The sequence below is a fragment of the Somniosus microcephalus genome, chromosome 3, assembly GCF_052327205.1.
Source record: "Somniosus microcephalus isolate GS21.2 chromosome 3, FLI_Smic_1.0, whole genome shotgun sequence".
Lineage (NCBI taxonomy): Eukaryota > Metazoa > Chordata > Chondrichthyes > Squaliformes > Somniosidae > Somniosus > Somniosus microcephalus.
The window spans coordinates 11,319,141-11,338,474 of record NC_140989.1 but is presented as its reverse complement, the minus strand read 5'-3'; the positions used below and the strand labels follow the sequence as shown (position 1 = coordinate 11,338,474).

Here is a 19,334-nt window from a genome sequence, read left to right as displayed (position 1 = left end):
TAGATTTTTGGATACTAAGGGAATCAGGGGATATGAGGACCGTGTGGGACGGTGGAGCAGAAGATCAGCCATGATCTTATTGAAGGGTTGAATGGCCTGCTCCTGCTATTTATGTTCTTGTGTAAAATGTACTGGAAACCAGCAATGGCAGGAAGAAGAAATCTGCAATCTAAAGACATTCAAGTTAAAATTATAATTTGGCCTCAACAAATTTCTTGAAAGAAGCAAAAAAATAAAGTTTGTATAAGCTGCCAAGAAATGTTTTACATGATTGTCAGATTTTGACAACCTACTAATGCCAGTAGTTGTACTATATAATGACATTTCCCTGTGATAATTCTATGTATCGTGTGGTCTCAGTTAACAGGATGGCACCATTCACACCAATGGAATCTCCAATGCATCTGGTGGCGAACTCAACTGATGGAAAACTGACTGTGTGTAAAGATGCTGTGGATGTGTTAGTGTCCATTGAACAGCCTTTAGTTGTTGTGGCTATGGTTGGGAAATACCGCACGGGAAAATCATTTCTGCTGAACCGAGTTGCTGGAAGAAAACAAGGTAAGTGTGAGAATGTGAAAGAACTTGTACTTATTGCACATTGTGAATGTGATTGTTGACACTATGGGTAGAACTGAGCACTGCAGTTTGAAGGAATTAAGGGGGAGAAATTTGGTATTGTCCCGGTTGGGGCGCAATTATCGGCCGGGCGCAAAGTTTAGCGCCTGCCGCTAATTATCGCCTCCGACTGCAAACTTGGCTTCTATCGCCCCTGGAGGTGATTGGATTGCTAAATCAGGTGCTACACACCTCTCAAGGCGCAAACACCGAGGAGCGAGGCGCTACCTCACAGCACTGGCGAAGCTCATGTGATGTCAGTTAGCGATGGAACACAGACACACTGGCGCCGGCCAGTTCTTAAAGGGAAGGGTCGATCTTGCTCTCCATCCACCCCTGAATCTCGGCCTAGAGAGACCTGTACATCAAATCTGCTGGAAAGAACAATGGAGAGCCCCAGGGAAAGAGCTCACAGTGCAGCCCCCACAATCTCTTCTAAATCGATACAAGGGAGGGCAAATCAAAATGAACCTGCAAAGTGCTGCTCAGCACCCAAACCTCCTTCACACAGGGTTGAATCTCTCCAGAAGTCTCTCTCTCTCTCTCTCTCAGAATGCGTGGTGCAAAAATGTCACCGACAAAAAAACGCAGGAAGCGGTCGCCTTTAAATAGCGCTCCACCAGTCCCTTCCTGACTGCAAAATGCTCTCCTCAACCTGTCGTTGCTAGCGGCAGGCGGTAAGGCAGGGGGCGCCACTCAATATCCGGTCCGGGGCGTTGCACACTCGACTGATGTCACGATCTGCCGGCACAGGAGATCGTGGCAGTAGGGTTTAGCGCCGCCGCAAAATGTTTGGTCAATTTCGCGAGTGGCGCAAACATCGCCGCGCACGGGCGCTAGTTTCTTTACGCTAACAGGAGCTGCAAAGCCTTGTACTTTAGGTGAGGATAGCAAAGCAGTTAATATGATCAACCATTTATAATGTAAGAATATCAGGTTCAATGCAAAGAATGACAGTAGACCGAATGGCCCAGAATTTCCTTACTTTTTGGGGCAGAATTTGGCGGGAGGATTGGTGGACGGACCTAAATTTGGAGTGGAGACAAGCACCTCTTCTGCTTGCTCTCCTGCGTCCCCACTCCAGTCTGTGGAGATTTTGGTAACATTCTTGGACCACCCCAGGAATCCCACTAAATATACTCCCTACACACGCAGAAATCTGTGTAAGCGCCATTCTGGGCCGCAAGCTTTCTCCTTGAGCCGCTAAAGTCCTTACGATAAAGGTGTCCCAGGAAGCTGTTGGGTAAGGAGTTCTAGGATTTTGATCTAGCAACAATGGCGGAACAGTGATATACGCCCAAATCAGGATGGTGTGTGACGTGCAGGGGAACTTGAAGGTGATGGTGTTCCCATAATCTTGCTGCTTTTGTCCTTCTCGGTGGTAGAGTTCACATCGTTGGGAGGTGCTGTAGAAATAGGTTTAGTGAGTTGCTGTAGTGCCTCCTATAGATAGTACATCCTGCAGCTGGTGTGCCAGAGATGGAGTGGGTGGATACTGAATCTAGTGGCAGAATGCTGAACAAGTGGACTGCTGTATCCTGCATGATGTCAAACTGCTTGAGTGTTATTACACTGCTCCCATCCAGGTGAGTGGTGAGTCTTCCATCACATGGACTTCATGGACTCCGTCTCCTCCTGTCCTCCATTCTCCACAATCTTTCTTTCAATCTAATTCCCACTGCCCCCGTACTCTGCATTTTCTGCTCCATCTCTCTCGCTGCAGCCCTGATACCACTCCTTTCCACTATGAAGTTCACTACCTGTTCCCTCAACCTCCCTGTAATCCACCTAAATTCCCCTTGCTGATATTGTCAATCTGTCATTCTCTTCAAGGATTGCTTCCATCCTTTTTAAAACCACGTCTAGATCATAAGTTAGTACATCACTAGGCTGCATACTAAGGGAACTGAGAAGGATCTGTCCATTGAATGAGACATTGAACCAATGCCCTGTCTCCCTGTCCCAGTCATTCAGCTAGATGTTAAAGATCCCATGCCTCTATACAAAGAAAACTCTTCCAGTCTCCTGGTGAACCTTTCTTTCTCGACCAATACCATCAAGAATAACTGCGTTCTCGCTGCACGATCTTACTGTGCTCACCCACATAACCTCAATCACTCCAAAAAACACTGAGTGTAAAGCACTTTGAAACTTTTCTGAGATGTGCTAAGATGCTATACAAATACAAGTCTTTCTCTTCCCTATCCCTTTGCTTTCTTCCCCTCCTCTATCCCTCTCTCTTTGTGACCCTCTGCTGACCCTCTCTTCTCCCCTTCTCTTCTCTTGGCTAAAGACATCCTCAATCCCCTTTCTCCTGTCCACCCTCCCCCTTCACCCAACCTTTCAATTGTGGGGGCCACCCATCAGACGAGAGTGTCCTGCTGGACGTCAATCCTGAACTCCGAGCCGGAGCTCTTGTCTCCTCTCGCCTGGACTGTCTGGAGCGAGGTTTGAAATCACCCAACCTTTCAATTGTGGGGGCTGTAGTGTATTTGCCTTTAAGTCAGAACTACTTTTACAGCTCCTGTATACTGTAGTACCGGCAGTGACCACACCGGTATATAAGCTTTGCACATGCCTCTGTACCCCCTGTCTTGAGATTACCCCCCTCCAGTAAAGACCTGTTTATTGTTGATGTACAGCATCCGTGTGATTATTTAATAACAGCATATCCACTGAACCACGGATCCAACAGTGGCGACAAGTGTCGATTTGAATCTACCTGCAACATAAAAAAAAATAGTCGAGGCCAGGAACACGGGCGTCGACCACGAGCAACCACCCAGCAGTCAGGCAGAGATTGAACTTCGCAGGGGAGGCTGTGGAGAGCCGGGCTTGGTTCCACAGCCACGACGAGCAGCAAGAGACCAACGACAGGTCCAGCGCAGACCCTTCCTGAGCAGCGGCGACTGGAGCCGAGCGACGGCGGAGAGAAAGCCGAGCAACGTCGACGGGGTAAGACAGAGGGTGAAGAGCGCAGGGTGCAGCCGGGGGTTGAACACCGAGCGGCGTCGAGAAAAAGAAATCAAACCGGAGAGAGAGAGGGTAAAGAAACAGCCGGGTTCTAGAATGAGCAGCGTCAAAAAAATATATAAAAAGACGAACGCGCAGAGCACAGCCAGGGCTCACAGGCTGAACAGGGTCCACGGGGCGAAGAAAGGGGAGCGCGGGAGACGCCATTGAGCCACGGAGAAGAAGGAAGAGCGCAGGAGACGCCATTTTTAGAAGCGGCAGCGGAGAAGAAGGGCGAGCGCGGGAAGGAAGGAACGCACGAGAGACGCCATTTTGTGCCAGCGGAGAAGAAGGGGAAGCGCGGGAGGCGCCATTTTTGACAGTTAACTCACACCCAAGGATGCCGAAGAGTGGCAGTATCTCTACGTTCGACAATGAAGTCGAAGATTGGGCGACATATGTGGAACGTATTGAGGTGTACTGCAGGGCGAATGAAGTGCCAGATGCTAATAAAGCACTGGTTCTGTTAAATTCCATGGGTGCAAAAACTTATGGGTTACTGCCAAATCTAATAACCCCAGAGAAGCCGGTAAACAAGAATTTTGAAAGCATAGTAGAAATTCTACAGGACCACTTAAACCCCACACCACTGCTGATAGCAGAACGATTTAAGTTCCGTAAAAGGAACCAACGCAAAGACGAAAGCAATGCTGAGTACCTAACGGAACTGCACAAGCTATCGAAACACTGCCAGTTTGGAGCGGGACTAGCAGATACGTTAAGGGACAAGTTTGTGTGTGGGCTACAAAGTGAAGGAACCCAGAAACGGCTTCTATCAGAAAAGGACCTTACGCTGGACAAAGCTTTCAGTATGGCAGTATCACACGAAGTAGCCGCAAGGGGCGCTGCAGAGATACAATGGAGACCGCAAGAATATGGCACCAATGAAATGTCTTATGGAACAGGGAAGTGCTATCGCTACAGCAGAACAACACATGACCAGAAAGATTGTTGGTTCAAGGACCAAGTGTGCAGACAGTGTGGGAAAGCAGGACACATAGCAAGAGTCTGCAGGTCTGGGAAGAAAACCAACAGTACAAAATCTCCACAGGAGAAGTACAAAAAGGTACACCAGGTGATGGACAGTGGTTCAGACGAACAGAAAAGTGACACAGACTCCGGAAGCAAGGAGCTGGGTTGTCTGAAACTACATAAGGTAACAGAAATGGAGGATCACCAGGCTATCTGGGTTACACTCAAGTTGGACGGAGTCCAAGTGAAAATGGAATTGGACACAGGGTCAGCTCTAACAGTCATAAATCAAAGAGACTACAAGCGGCTATTTTCACACATACCCTTGAAAGCTACAGAGATTGTCTTGAAGACGTATACAGGGCAAAAAGTCTACCCAAAGGAAAAATAAGGGTGAAAGTGACATATAAAGGCCAGGAAATACCTAAAATGGATACATATGTATTGCCAGATGGAGGACCACCACTGCTAGGACGACTGTCAAAAATGCTAACTGATGCAAAAGAAGTGTTCCAGGAGGGACTAGGAACACTAAAAGGAATAACAGCAACGATTAAAATAGAGGAAAATGCAAGCCCAAAGTTTCTGAAGGCCAGACCAGTGCCTTATGCGATCAGACCAGCGCCTTATGCGACCAGACCAGCTGTTGAAGCAGAGCTGGAAGGGTTGGAACATTCAGGAGTACTGTCCAAAGTGGACTGGAGCGAGTGGGCTACACCCATCGTTCCTGTAATGAAGAGGTCGTTGAGTAATACGCCTGGGGAACCAAAGAAGGTCCGCATCTGTGGGGATTTTAAGGTGACAGTTAACCCAGTCCTTCACACGGTACAATATCCGCTTCCACGAATTGAGGATATTTTCGCCTCGCTATCTGGAGGTAAACGCTTCACCAAAATTGATCTAGCCCAGGCGTACTTGCAAATGGAGGTAGAAGAAGCTTCGAAACAATACCTTACGATCAACACTCATAAAGGTCTCTATCAATACAACCGGCTGGTGTTTGGAGTAGCCTCGGCTCCGGCTATCTGGCAAAGGGCGATGGATCAGGTCCTGCAAGGGATTCCAGGGACCCAATGTTATTTGGACGACATCTTGGTCATGGGCGAAAATGACGGTGATCACCTCGCCAACTTGGAGAAGGTGCTCACCAGATTAAAGGAGTATGGGCTACGAGCTAATCGCCACAAGTGCGAGTTTTTCCAGAAGCAGATCTCGTATTGTGGCCACGTCATCGATGAAGAGGGGTTACATAAGTCCCCTGACAAGATTGAGGCAGTAGTCAAGGCTCCAGCACCGGAACATTTGTCACAACTGAGGTCGTTCCTCGGGCTGGTAAACTACTACCACAAGTTCTTACCAAATTTCTCTACGGTATTACACCCACTGAACACCCTACTGCAAACAGGGGTACCATGGAAGTGGGATGACGAACGTAGACGAGCTTTCCAGAAGTGTAAAGAATTGATCACATCCAAAAAAAGGTGTTGGCCCATTTCAACCCAGCACTACCAATTCATTTGGCATGTGATGCATCACCCTATGGTATTGGAGCGGCGCTGTCGCACAAATTCCCAGACGGGTTGGAGAGGCCAGTAGCCTTTGCGTCTCGGTCACTAACCTCAGCCAAGCGCAACTATGCCCAGATTGACAGGGAGGCCCTCAGCCTAGTATGGGGAGTAAAAAAATCCAACCACTATCTGCATGGGCAGAAGTTCACCTTGCTGACTGACCACCAACCACTTGTCTCCATCTTTAATCCTAAGAAGGGCGTTCCAGTGATGACTGCACAGCGGTTACAAAGATGGTCCCCGTTTCTAAGGGCGAATCAATATGAAATAGAATATAAAGGCACGAAACAGCATGGGAACGCTGATGGGCTATCGCGCCTGCCACTGCCTACTGTGGAGGAAGCACCAGCAGTGGACCCTATCGAAATATTTTATTCGTCAATAATTGAATGATTGCCAGTAACAAACGCGGATATAGAGAAGGAGACCCACAATGATCCGACGCTGTCACGGGTATATGAATTGACGGTGAGGGGATGGCCAACACATGGCGACTCACTGTTGCCAGCATTCTCATCCAGAAGAGAACAGCTGTCAGTATGCCAGGGGACAGTGATGTGTGGATCCAGAGTGGTGATTCCACCTAAGTTAAGGGAGAGAGTGCTAAACGAGCTACATGAAGGTCATCTGGGGGGAGTGAAAATGAAAAGCCTTGCTAGGGCTTATGTGTGGTGGCCGGGAATCGATCAACAAATCGAAGACCTAACTAAGAGCTGCTTAGGATGCCAGAAGGTCCAAAATGCACCACCACATGCCCCTCTACACCCATGGGAGAGGCCCTCCTCGCCATGGCAACGGGTGCATATTGATTTCGCTGGTCCATTCATGGACTCAATGTTCTTAATAGCAGTGGATGCTCATTCAAAGTGGCCTGAGGTGATAAAAATGTCTTCAACCACTACAGAGAAAACGATTGCAGTCCTACGGACCATATTTGCCAGAAACGGGTTGCCAGAGCAGATTTGCTCTGATAATGGACCACAGTTTGTGTCCGACGAGTTCCAAAAATTTATGAGAAGGAATGGGGTAAGGCATTACACATCCGCCCCGTATCATCCAGCCACAAATGGATTGGCTTAGAGGTTCGTACAAACCATTAAGAAGGCGATAAAGGCCATGTGCGACGATGAAATTCCACTACAGCATAAGATGGACAATTTCTTATTAGCCTACCGAAACGCGACACATGCAGTTACCAACCAGACCCTGGCCATGATGTTCTTTAACCGAAGGTTGAGATCTCGTCTGGACTTGCTCAGACCAAATGTGCGAAGAAATGTTGAGGACAAACAATTCCAGCACATCAATGAGAAACCGACAAGGAGCTTCAATGTAGGGCAACCAGTCTTGGCCCGTGACTATCGAACAGAGAAATGGCAACCCGGAACGATATGTACAAGGCAGGGCCCATTAATGTACACAGTGGATGTCGGGGAGAACATTGTGAGACGCCACGTCGATCAGATCTTAGCGTCACAGGAACGCATCAACCCCATGTCTCGAGTACCTGGGGATGAAACCGACATACCGGTAGCATCTACTTCAGACCCAGGAGCAGTGGAACCTGATGAACTAACCGATGAAAAGGGGTCAGAATCGCCTCTGCACCAAGAACAACAACCTCCGGAAAGGCATTATCCCGAAAGGGTCAGGAAGCCGCCCCAAAGACTGAATCTATAAATGGGCTTTTGTTGTTTAATGTACATGTTGAAATGTTAATTGTTATTTGAATATTAGGGGTACTGCTAATCTAAAAGGGGAGGAATTGTAGTGTATGCGCCTTTAAGTCAGAACTACTTTTACAGCTCCGGTATACTGTAGTACTGGCAGTGACCACACCGGTATGTAAGCTTTAAGAACATAAGAACATAAGAAATAGGAGCAGGAGTAGGCCAATCGGCCCCTCGAGCCTGCTCCACCATTCAATAAGATCATGGCTGATCTGATCCTAACCTCAAATCTTCTATCACTCTGCATCCACCCGAACCCATGTGATCTCCCGGGAGAGGCGAAAAACCAGATAAAGACCCAATGGCCAATTTGGGAGAAAAAAATCTGGGAAATTCCTCTCCGACCCATCTAGGCGATCGAAATTCTTCCAGGCGGTCACTCTGTCCCTATATTTTCTACAGTACTTACCTTCTGTAAAGGCGATCTCCACCCCAGCCAGGAACAGGAATAAAACCATCTCCTGAAATCTAACACAGAATTAGAACACAGTAGGAGCAGAACAAGGCTACACGGCCCCTGGGCCCACTCCACTGCCCACAGGGCTATGACCATTCCGAACCTAGACTCATGTCCAATTTCCTGCCCGCTCCCCGTAACCCTTAATTCCCTTTACTTCTAGGAAACTATCTATTTCTGTTTTAAATTTATTTAATGATGTAGCTTCCACAGCTTTCTGGGGCAGCAAATTCCACAAACCTACCACCCTCTGAGTGAAGAAGTTTCTCCTCATCTCAGTTTTGAATGAGCAGCCCCTTATTTTAAGATTATGCCCCCTAGTTCTAGTTTCACCCATCATTGGGAACATCCTCACCGCATCCACACGATCAAGCCCCTTCACAATCTTATATGTTTCAATAAGATCGCCTCTCATTCTTCTGAACTCCAATGAGTAGAGTCCCAATCTACTCAACCTCTCCTCATATGACCACCCCCTCATCCCCGGGATTAACCGAGTGAACCTTCTTTGTACTGACTCGAGAGCAAGTATGTCTTTTCTTAAGTATGGACACCAAAACTGTATGCAGTATTCCAGGTGCGGTCTCACCAATACCTTGTACAACTGCAGCAATACCTCCCTGTTTTTATATTCCAACCCCCTAGCAATAAAAGCCAACATTCCATTGGCCTTCTTAATCACTTGCTGCACCTGCATACTAACTTTTTGAGTTTCGTGCACCAGGACCCCCAGATCCCTTTGTACGACAGTACTTTCCAGTTTCTTGCCATTAAGATAATAACTTGCTCTATGATTTTTCCTGCCAAAGTGCATAACCTCACACTTTCCAGTATTGTATTCCATCTGCCAAATCTCTGCCCACTTACTTAGCCTGTCTATGTCCCTTTGCAGGTTTTTTATGTCCTCCTCACTCACTACTTTCCGTCCCATCTTTGTATCATCTGCAAACTTTGATATGTTACACTCGGTCCCCTCCTCCAAATCGTTAATATAGATTGTAAAGAGTTGGGGACCCAGCACTGACCCCTGCGGAACACCACTAGTTACTGGTTGCCAATCTGAGAACGAACCATTTATCCCAACTCTCTGCTTTCTGTTAGAGAGCCAATCCTCCACCCACGCCAGAATATTACCCCCAATCCTGTGATTTTTTATCTTGAGCAATAATCTTTTGTGTGGCACCTTGTCAAATGCCTTTTGGAAGTCTAAATACACTACGTCCACTGGTTCCCCTTTATCCACCCTGTATGTTACTTCCTCAAAAAACTCAAGCAAATTTGTTAAACATGACTTCCCCTTCATGAAACCATGCTGAGTTTGTCCTATTAAATTATGTTTATCCAAATGTCCCGTTACTGTCTCCTTAATAATGGACTCTAACATTTTACCAACCACAGATGTTAGGCTAACAGGTCTATAGTTTCCAGCCTTCTGCCTACTACCCTTTTTAAATAAGGGTGTTACATTAGCAGTTTTCCAATCTGCCGGGACCTTTGCTGAGTCCAGTGAGTTTTGGAAAATTATTACCAATGCATCCACAATCCCTACCGCTACTTCCCTCAAGACCCTAGGATGCAAGCCATCAGGTCCAGGGGATTTATCCGCCTTGAGTCCCATTATTTTACCAAGTACCACTTCCTTAGTGATTTTAATCGTATTTCGTTCCTCCCCCCCTAGAGCCCCCTGTTTGTCCAGTGTTGGGATATTCTTAGTGTCCTCTACTGTAAAGACTGATACAAAATAATTGTTCAGTGTTTTTGCCATCTCCATGTTTCCCACCATTAATTTCCTGGTCTCATCCTCTAAGGGACCAACATTTACTTTAGCCACCCTTTTTCTTTTTATATAACTATAGAAACTTTTACTGTCTGTTTTTATATTTTTTGCTAATTTACTTTCATAATCTATCTTCCCTTTCTTAATCGATCTTTTTGTTATTTTTTGCTGTCTTTTAAAGACTTCCCAATCTTCCATCCTCCCACTAGATTTGGCTAACTTATATGCCCTTGTTTTTAGTCGGATACTATCCTTAATTACTTTACTTAGCCACGGATGGCTATCTTTCCTTTTATACCCTTTTTTCCTCAGTGGAATATATTTTTTTTGGAAGTTGTAAAATAACTCCTTAAATGTACACCACTGGTCATGTACCGTCTTACCCTTTAATCTATTTTCCCAGTCCACTCTAATTAATTCCGCTCTCATACCTTCATAGTCTCCTTTATTCAAGCTCAGCACGCTTGTTTGAGATCCAACCTTCTCACCCTCTAATTGAATATGGAACTCAACCTTTGCGCATGCCTCTGTACTCCCTGTCTTGAGACTACCCTCCTCCAGTAAAGACCTGTTTATTGTTGATGTACAGCATCCGTGTGATTATTTAATAACAGCATATCCACTGAACCACGGATCCAACAGGGGCCACCCATCAGGCGAGAGTGTCCTGCTGGATGTCAACCCTGAACTCCGAGCTGGAGCTCTTGTTTCCTCTCGCCTGGACTTTCTGGAGCGAGGTTTGAAATCTTCTCCCTCTGACTGAGATGGGAATGCTATCATTATAAACCAAAGCTCACTCCTACCATCCTGGTAGCCACGTGATACTATAATAATGCAACTGCTAACTAATCATGGCAATCAGTATATCTCCTTTTGGTGGCATTGGTTGAAGGAAGCATATTGTTGAGGGAAATTAACATCCACCTGAACAGGCAAGTGGGGCCTTTGTTTTAACATTCCATCTGCAAGATGCCATTGATGAAAGGCCATCATTCCTTCAGTGCTGCACCGTGACAACCTAGATCCTGTGCATAAATCTGGAACTGAGCTCGAACCCACAACCTTCAGACTAAGACAAGAGTATTACTGTGTAAAACTGGCATATAAGTTACACTAAATAACAGCTGGAAAATAATTTTCACACGGCATACTATTTATTCTGTTTCATCAGGGTTTGCAGTTGCATCAACTGTACAATGCGAGACAAAGGGAATCTGGATGTGGTGTCGCCCACATCCACACAAGCCTGATCACTGCTTGGTACTGTTGGACACTGAAGGCTTTGGAGATGTGGAAAAGGTACACTCGTTTTATTTTCACAGCAACATGAAAAGCCTTTACATGTGTAATACCAGATCAATAAATGGACAGGTGTTCAATAGACAGGAATAAAGCAAGTAGGGGTTGTATTAGCTCTGCTGCAACACTAAGTATAGTGCGGCAGGACATCCTCCAATCCACTATTTTCATTCCTGATACCGCCCCATTTCTCAGGGTAAAGGATATTTAGATACTTTGGGTGGGCACCCATACCATTTATAACACAGTTGGATGTCCACCTCTGGTAGGGGGAGGGAAATTGCTGTGCCAGTGTTTCCTTAATGTAATTGATCATCGGGAAACCAGCCATTTAAAATTTAAATCCCCACCAAGACAATTAACGACCCTGGATGCCAGGAATCTACAGGTATCCCTGGCACCCAGCATTGAGAGCTTTGTCAAATGATGTAATTTCTTTCATTGGCATGGCATCATAATATGCTCACCCATATATGGATGGGTCCCAATCCCAGCAGAATTTTTGACTGATACTAAAACACGGTGGTTACCCAGCAGAGCCTGGTTCCATCCCACATTCTGCCTCGCCCATCCCGATTACACAGCTTTTTTTTTGCAAAAGCACCAAGGAATTTGGGGCCTAACGTTTGCCAATTTGAACTCTTCCTTCTTTGCAAAGGTTCAAACATCTTTCTCCACCCTCGGTTCCAATATAATTTGCAGATCTAATGGATTCCATTGTCTCTAACATTGAGAACATCCCTGCAGCTACCTGGTCTCCTCCCTGTTCCTCCACCCTTCCATCCACTCTACCTCCAATCCCCTGTCCCTGCAGTTTCTTTCCCATGTCTTCCCGCTGCTCTCTCTAATTTTTGTCTCTTCCATGAGACCCACCTCCTGCTCCCTCAACCTCCTTCCTACTCAATTCCTGATCACTTAACTACTACCTCTCCTGGTCTGCATGCTTGCCGACATTGTCAATGGATCCCTTCACTCAGGCACAGTCCCTCCTGTTCATAACTGTTGTCCTCGCCTTCAACTTCAGTCGACCCTCAACCCATCCGTCCCCTCCAACTACCATCCCATTTCTAACCTTTGCTCTATAGTCCTTGAATGTTTTCAATGACCATCACTCCCAAAAATTCCCTTCTGGCTTCCACCCTGCCAGCAGCACCAATGTCACCTGGCGTCAGTCACAAATAACATTCTCCCTGACTGCGACCATGGTGCGTTATAGAAACATAGAAACATAGAAGATAGGAGCAGGAGTAGGCCATTTGGCCCCTCGAGCCTGTCCCGCCATTCAATGAGATCATGGCTGATCATCCAAATTCAGTACCCTGTCCCTGCCTTCTCCCCATATCCCTTGATCCCTTTAGCCTTAAGAAATATATCCAACTCCTTCTTGAATATATTTAATGAATTGGCCTCTACTGCCTTCTGTGGTAGAGAATTCCACAGGTTCACCACTCTCTGGGTGAAGAAATTCCTCCTCATTTCTGTCCTAAAAGGCCTACCCCTTATCCTTAGACTGTGACCCCTGGTTCTGGACTCCCCGACCATCGGGAACATCCTCCCTGCATCTAGCCTGTCCAGTCCTGGCAGAATTTTATAGGTTTCAATGAGATCCCCTATCATTCTTCTGAACTCCAGCGAGTACAAGCCCATTTGACCCAATCTCTCCTCATACGTCATTCCTGCCATCCCAGGTATCAGCCTGGCGAATCTTCGCTGAACTCCTTCCATGGCAAGAATATCCTTCCTCAGATAAGGCGACCAAAACTGCACACAATACTCAAGATGTGGTCTCACCAAGGCCCTGTACAACTGTATCCTTGTTCCTATACTCAAACTCTCTCGCTATGAAGGCCAACATACCATTTGCCTTCTTAACCGCCTGCTGCACCTGCATGCTTACCTTCAGCGACTGGTGCACAAGGACACCCAGGTCTCGTTGCACTTCCCCTTCTCCTAATCTATTGCCATTCAGATAATAATCTGCCTTCCTGTTTTTGACACCATTATCCCTCCATTTCCTCCTAGACCTCTCCACAATATTTGTCATGGTTCACGACATCATCCTCTTCTATCCCCTCTCTTCTGTTGTCCACTTCCTTGGCAAGGTTTTGCTTTTATCTATCCAAACGGAGCCGGCAGATCTTGAGAAATGGTTCATATTCCCATCATCACACAATTGCCTGTGTAGTCCCTCAAGGAACTATTGTTAGCCTCCTCCTCTTTCTCAGATACCCCTTGGTCAGCTTCCATATACAGGCTGTTAACAACTAACTTTCCATCTCCACCATTTCCTTCAACCTCACAGCCACCCCAGTGCAGCCTGACGTCAATTTATGGATGAGTCAAACTTTCTTTCAACTGAGCATCAGGAACAACACGGAAATCACTTGTCCCTGCCATAAACTCTACTCCCTTGCATGAAGCATCTAGAATAATAATCCACTGTTACCATATACCTAGAATAACAATGAACATTGTGCATATAGAATAATTATCCCTTAACAAGCTTACATACCTTTATAAGATCAGCTCTCAAATGCTACATTTCTAGGCTGAAAAGCTAAAGTTTCCAGTCTTTCCTAAATGCTCAGACCCTTTACAATAGGATTCAGCCCCATGGCATTAGACACAGTACTCGAGGTCCAGTCTGATCAGAGCACTATCAAGTTGAATCACTGCCTCCTCCGACCTATATTCTGTTTTGGCTCGGTAGTTCAAAATCCTATTGGCTTTGTTCATTGTTGCTCTGCATTGTTTGGTCATATTAAGCGTCGATACTATTGAGTCTCTTTCAGCTTCATCCTTGGCTATTTCAACACCATAAATGCAAGTTGTTGTGCTAAGGTGGACTCCACAAAAGGAATAGAGACAGCTGAGATTTTCCAATTGGAGCACATCTCTGGTGGGGCGGGATTCCCGCCTGCCATGGAGATGCTCCCCTGATCCTGGCCAAATTTCTAGCCCTGGGATCATAGAAGCATAGAAATTTATGGCACAGAAGGAGGCCATTCAGCCCATCGTGTTTGTGCCGGCAGGAAAAGAGCTCTCCAGCTTAATCGCAGCTTCCAGCTCCTGGTCCGTAGCCTTGTAGGTTACAACACTTCACGTCCATATCCAAGTACTCTTTAAATGTGATGAGGGTTTCTGCCTCTACACCCGTTCAGGCAGTGAGTTCCAGACCCCCACCACCCTCTGGGTGAAGAAATTTCTCCTCAACTCCTTTACAATCCTTCTGCCAATTACTTTAAATCTATTCTCCCTGGTTATTGACCTCTCTGCTAAGGGAAATAGGTCCTTCATATCCACTCTATCTAGGCTCCTCATAATTTTATTAACCTCAAATAAATATCCGCTCTGCATCCTCTTCCAAAGAAAACAACCCCAGCCCATTCAATCTTTCCTCATAGCTAAAATTCTCCAGTCCCGGCAACATCCTTGTAAATCAGCTCTGCACCCTCTCTACTGCAATCACATCCTGCACGCAGTCCTCTAGCTGTGGCCTAACTAGTGTTTTATACAGTTCAAGCATAACCTCCCTGCTCTTATATTCTATACTTTGGCTAATAAAGGAGAGAATTCCGTATGCCTTCTTAACCACTTTATCTACCTGGCCTGCTACGTTCCCCATAATTTTTTTTTTGGGGGGCGGGGGGGCGCTGTGCGGCCCATTCAAAAGTCCGTGCATACATGGTTTGTTCAATTTAAAAGCCGGCTCAACAGCTGTGCGGGACCGCTGGAGCACCGCGCAGCTTACAAGAACATTGCTGTCCTGCTACCTTCAGGGTTCTGTGGACATGCACTCCAAGGTCCCTCTGATCTTCTGCACTTCTCAGTGTCCTACCATTTAATGTGTATCCCCTTGCCTCGTTAGCCCTCCCCAAGTGCATTACCTCACACTTCTCCGGATTGAATTCCATTTGCCACTTTTCTGCCCACCTGACCAGTCCATTGACATCTTCCTGCAGTCTACAGCTTTCTTCCTCACTATCAACCACCTGGCCAATTTAAGTATAATCTGAAAATGTCTTAATCATGCCCCCGACATTGAAGTCTAAATTATTGACCTACACCACAAAAAGCAAGGGGCCTGGTACTGAGCCCTGCGGAACCCCACTAAACAGCCTTCCAGTCAGAAAAACTCCCATCGACCATTACCCTCTGCTTCCTGCCACTGAGCCAATTTTGGATCCAACTTGCCACTTTTCCCTTGGATCCCATGGGCTTTTACTTTTCTGACTGGTCTGCCATGTGGGACCTTGTCAAAGGCCTTGCTAAAATCATTAACAAAATGGAGACCATCAAAGTTGGGGCAGCAAGTAGTTGTCTGAGGCCTGCTACAGTGTGAGGGTGCTAGGAGCCACCAGTAAAACAGGAAAGATTTTGCTACACATTTTTTTCTTTTCTTTTTGGGGATTTTGTGAATTGCAATGCTTTGACAGCCTTGTTGCTGACAATAGTATTGTGCCCCTTTCAGCAATCTCTAAATGCTGGACACCTGGGCATAAGAGACAGCCCTCGTGATGAAAATGCTGCGAAATACGCCAGAGCATACATTCCTTTATTGGTGGGTTGTTTTTATGCCCTCGCCCCTAGATCATCACACATTTTTCACAGCTGATCCTGTCCACTGGGAAATGGAAAGAGGCCTGATGTGGCATAGGGCAATACCGAGCAATTTTCCAGCCCAGTCCCACCCCCATCCTCTACCAGATCTGCTCAGAAACCAGCGGGAGAGGTCTGGGAAATCTGGCCTGGCTGCTTTTACCTTCTCTGCATCTTCAGATTACGACTGATGTAAAACTGAGGTCAGCTTGTAAAACTGAAATGGAAATACAAACACCAATTCACTTCAGTCAGTATATTTTCAGTTTAAAATGATTAACTCATCTCTTCAGGGTGCCTTATCTTCACTTTCAGAAGAATTTGATTTGAAACATCAGTTTGTAATTCGTTAAACGATGCATAATTAACATCTGACATTGGTTTTCTCTGTCTGTGTATTGCAGGGTGATGACGGTAATGATACTAAGCTTTTTGCACTAGCTGTTCTGCTGAGCAGTATGTTTGTGTACAACAGCAAGGGGACAATCGACCAGCAGGCACTGCTGGACATCAAGTATCCTTAACATTATATTGTTACACTGCTTTAAAAAATGAAAAGTAATAAACTATTGGTTGGATATTAACCCTAAATCACACTGTAAAACTCTGGCACAGTTAATGATATGTTTTTATTGTTTGAACTTAAAGGGCATAAAATGGGCCCAACAAGGGAATCACATCTGACCTGATATTGGGTAGTGCCATTTTTGGGTGCCAGCAGGAGGTAGGCACTTTATATGTAAATGAGGGGCGATACACATTTTTTAGGCCCCTCTGCTAAAGTGGAGCTATTGGGAATGTTGATGCAAGAGGCTGGATATTCTACCCATTGGTTGAGTGGGCAGAAATCTCGTCTGATCTTCTGAGGAATACTATTTTCTAATTTTGGATGCGATCAAGATAATTCAAGGGGGCGATTTTACCAGCCCTGGGGAGGCGGGACTGTCGGAAAAATGGCAGAATTTGGGGGCGAGTGCCCAACCCGCCTCTGTGCCATCTTGCCAGGAGGCAGGTAGCCATAACAGGTAGTTAACAGGCAGAAAATAGGATTATCCCATTTTTGCCTTCACGTGCGGGCTTCCCGAAGGCTCTGAAACCCGCCAGGTCAGCGAGGCGAGTAGTGGGTCTGCGGGCGTCGGAGGGGTACAGAATTGTGCTGTGGCGGTGAGTGATGGGTGCAAGTGTGGAGAGGTGAGTATCTGAGGTAAGTGCCAAGTGTTAGTAAAAGTGTACTTACCTTTGTTTCTTCCTGCAGGCTTCAGTCGGTGAGTATGCGGAGAGTCTCGCACCTCCGCGGTAGAGATGACAGATGGCCGTTGCATTCTCCAATGTCTTTTTTCCAAGTGGCAGGCAGTGACTAGTGGGGTACCGCAGGGATCGGTCATTGGACCCCAGCTATTCACAATATATATTAATGATCTAGACGAGCGAACGAGATGTAATATCTCCAATTTTGCAGACGACACAAAGCTGGGTGGGCGTGTGTGCTGTGAGGAGGATGCAGAGAAACTCCAGTATGATTTGGCCAGGTTGGGTGATTGGGCAGATGCAGTATAATGTGGATAAATGCGAGGTTATCCACTTTGATGGCAAAAACAGGAAGGCAGATTATTATCTGAACGGCAATAGATTGGGAAAAGGGGAAGTGCAACGAGACCTGGGTGTCCTTGTGCACCAGTCGCTGAAGGTAAGCATGCAGGTGCAGCAGGCGTTTAAGAAGGCAAATGGTATGTTGACCTTCATAGCGAGAGGATTCGAGTACAGGAGCAAAGATGTATTGCTGCAGTTGTACAGGGCCTTGGTGAGACCACACCTTGATAATTCTGTGCAGTTTCGGTCACCTTATCTGAGGAAGGATGTTCTTGCCATGGAGGGAGTGCAGCAAAGATTCACCAGACTGATACCTGGGATGGCAGGAATGACGTATGAAGAGAGATTGTGTCGATTAGGCTTATATTCGGTAGAGTTTAGAAGAATGAGGGGATCTCATTGAAACTTATAAAATTCTAACAGGACTAGACAGACTAGATGCAGGAAGGATGTTCCCGATGGCAGCGGAATCCAGAATCAGGTGTCACAGTCTAAGGATAAGGGGTAAGCCATTTAGGGCTGAGATGAGGAGGAATTTCTTCACCCAGAGAGTGGTGAACCTGTGGACTTCTCTACCACAGAAGGCAGTTGAGGCCAATTCATTAAATATATTCAAGAAGGAGTTGGATATATTTCCTAAGGCTAAAGGGATCAAGGGATATGGGGAGAAAGCAGGGACAGGGTTCTGAATTTGGATGATGGACCATGATCTCATTAAATGGCAGAACAGGCTCGAGGGGCCGAATGGCCTACTCCTCCTATCTTTTATGTTTCTATGTAAAGTGACGTCACAGCCAGGGAAGGAGCTGATTGGAAAGTAGGACCTGGTGAGTATTTCTACAGTCCAGTCATTAAAGTCAAAGTAAGGTCTCTAGTTTAGAGTAAGTAGTGTTTAAAGGGAAGTAAGGTCCCTAGTGTATTTAATATTCTTTAATTTAAAGGAAGTAAAGGGAGTAAATTAAGGGTAGGTCATGGCAGGGCATCTCGGCACCGTGGAGTGCTCCTCCTGTGCTATGTGGGTAGTCAAGGACACTTTAGGGCCTAGAAATTCACTGGCACCCCATTTGGGGCGCCAGTCTCACCAGGGCGCCGGAAGTACCACCCCGGAAGGAGTCACGTGCGCCCGCCAGAAAGTCAGTTTCGGTGCCCCAGGCGGAATCGCGGCACTACTCGAGGCGCTCCGCATCCCTCTTGGGGCGCGGCAACTGAAAATTGCAGCGCAACGTGCCGCAGCACCACACGCTGCGGCACGGCGCGCTGCGGTACTGCAGGCCTTCCTCCCCTTCTTAAAGGGGAGGGGCCTGCTGCAGTGCGATCAGCGCTCCCGAGTGCCGGCAAAAGAGCCCGGCACCAATGAGAAGTGCCGCGATCTTGGAACAGCCGGCAAAATGCAGGAGGGTGGCTCGGGAGGCCGGGGACAGCGGTGTGGTGAGGTGCTGGCAGGCGGCCAGCAAAAATAATGGCCGCCCCGCACCTCAGCGCCTCTACCACCGCAGGTAGGCCCCCCTGAACCGGTCGCAAATTGCGACCGGCATTAAAGCAGGGGGCGCTACCAAATGTCACGATGGGGCGGTAGCGGTGCGCTGCACACACTGATGATGTCATCGGTAGCGGCGCAGCGCTAACGGCTATTGCCGCCATTAGCGTCCCGCTAAATTTAGCGAGAGGCGTGACCAGTGGCACAAAACCCTCTAAGCGCCTTCTTTGGGCGC

At 46.8% G+C, this 19,334-nt stretch overlaps 1 pseudogene across 1 annotated transcript in view; it reads left to right on the top strand.

Annotated features, from left to right (window-relative positions):
- Nucleotides 1–376: 376 nt before the first annotated feature.
- Nucleotides 377–19,334, top strand: part of LOC147120853 (guanylate-binding protein 1-like) — a 64,281-nt pseudogene continuing 45,323 nt past the window's right edge. Inside the window, exons 1-3 of the transcript XR_015075319.1 lie at nucleotides 377–561; nucleotides 11,306–11,433; nucleotides 16,437–16,546. The product of XR_015075319.1 is annotated as a guanylate-binding protein 1-like (transcript). The remainder of the gene's footprint in view (nucleotides 562–11,305; nucleotides 11,434–16,436; nucleotides 16,547–19,334) is intronic.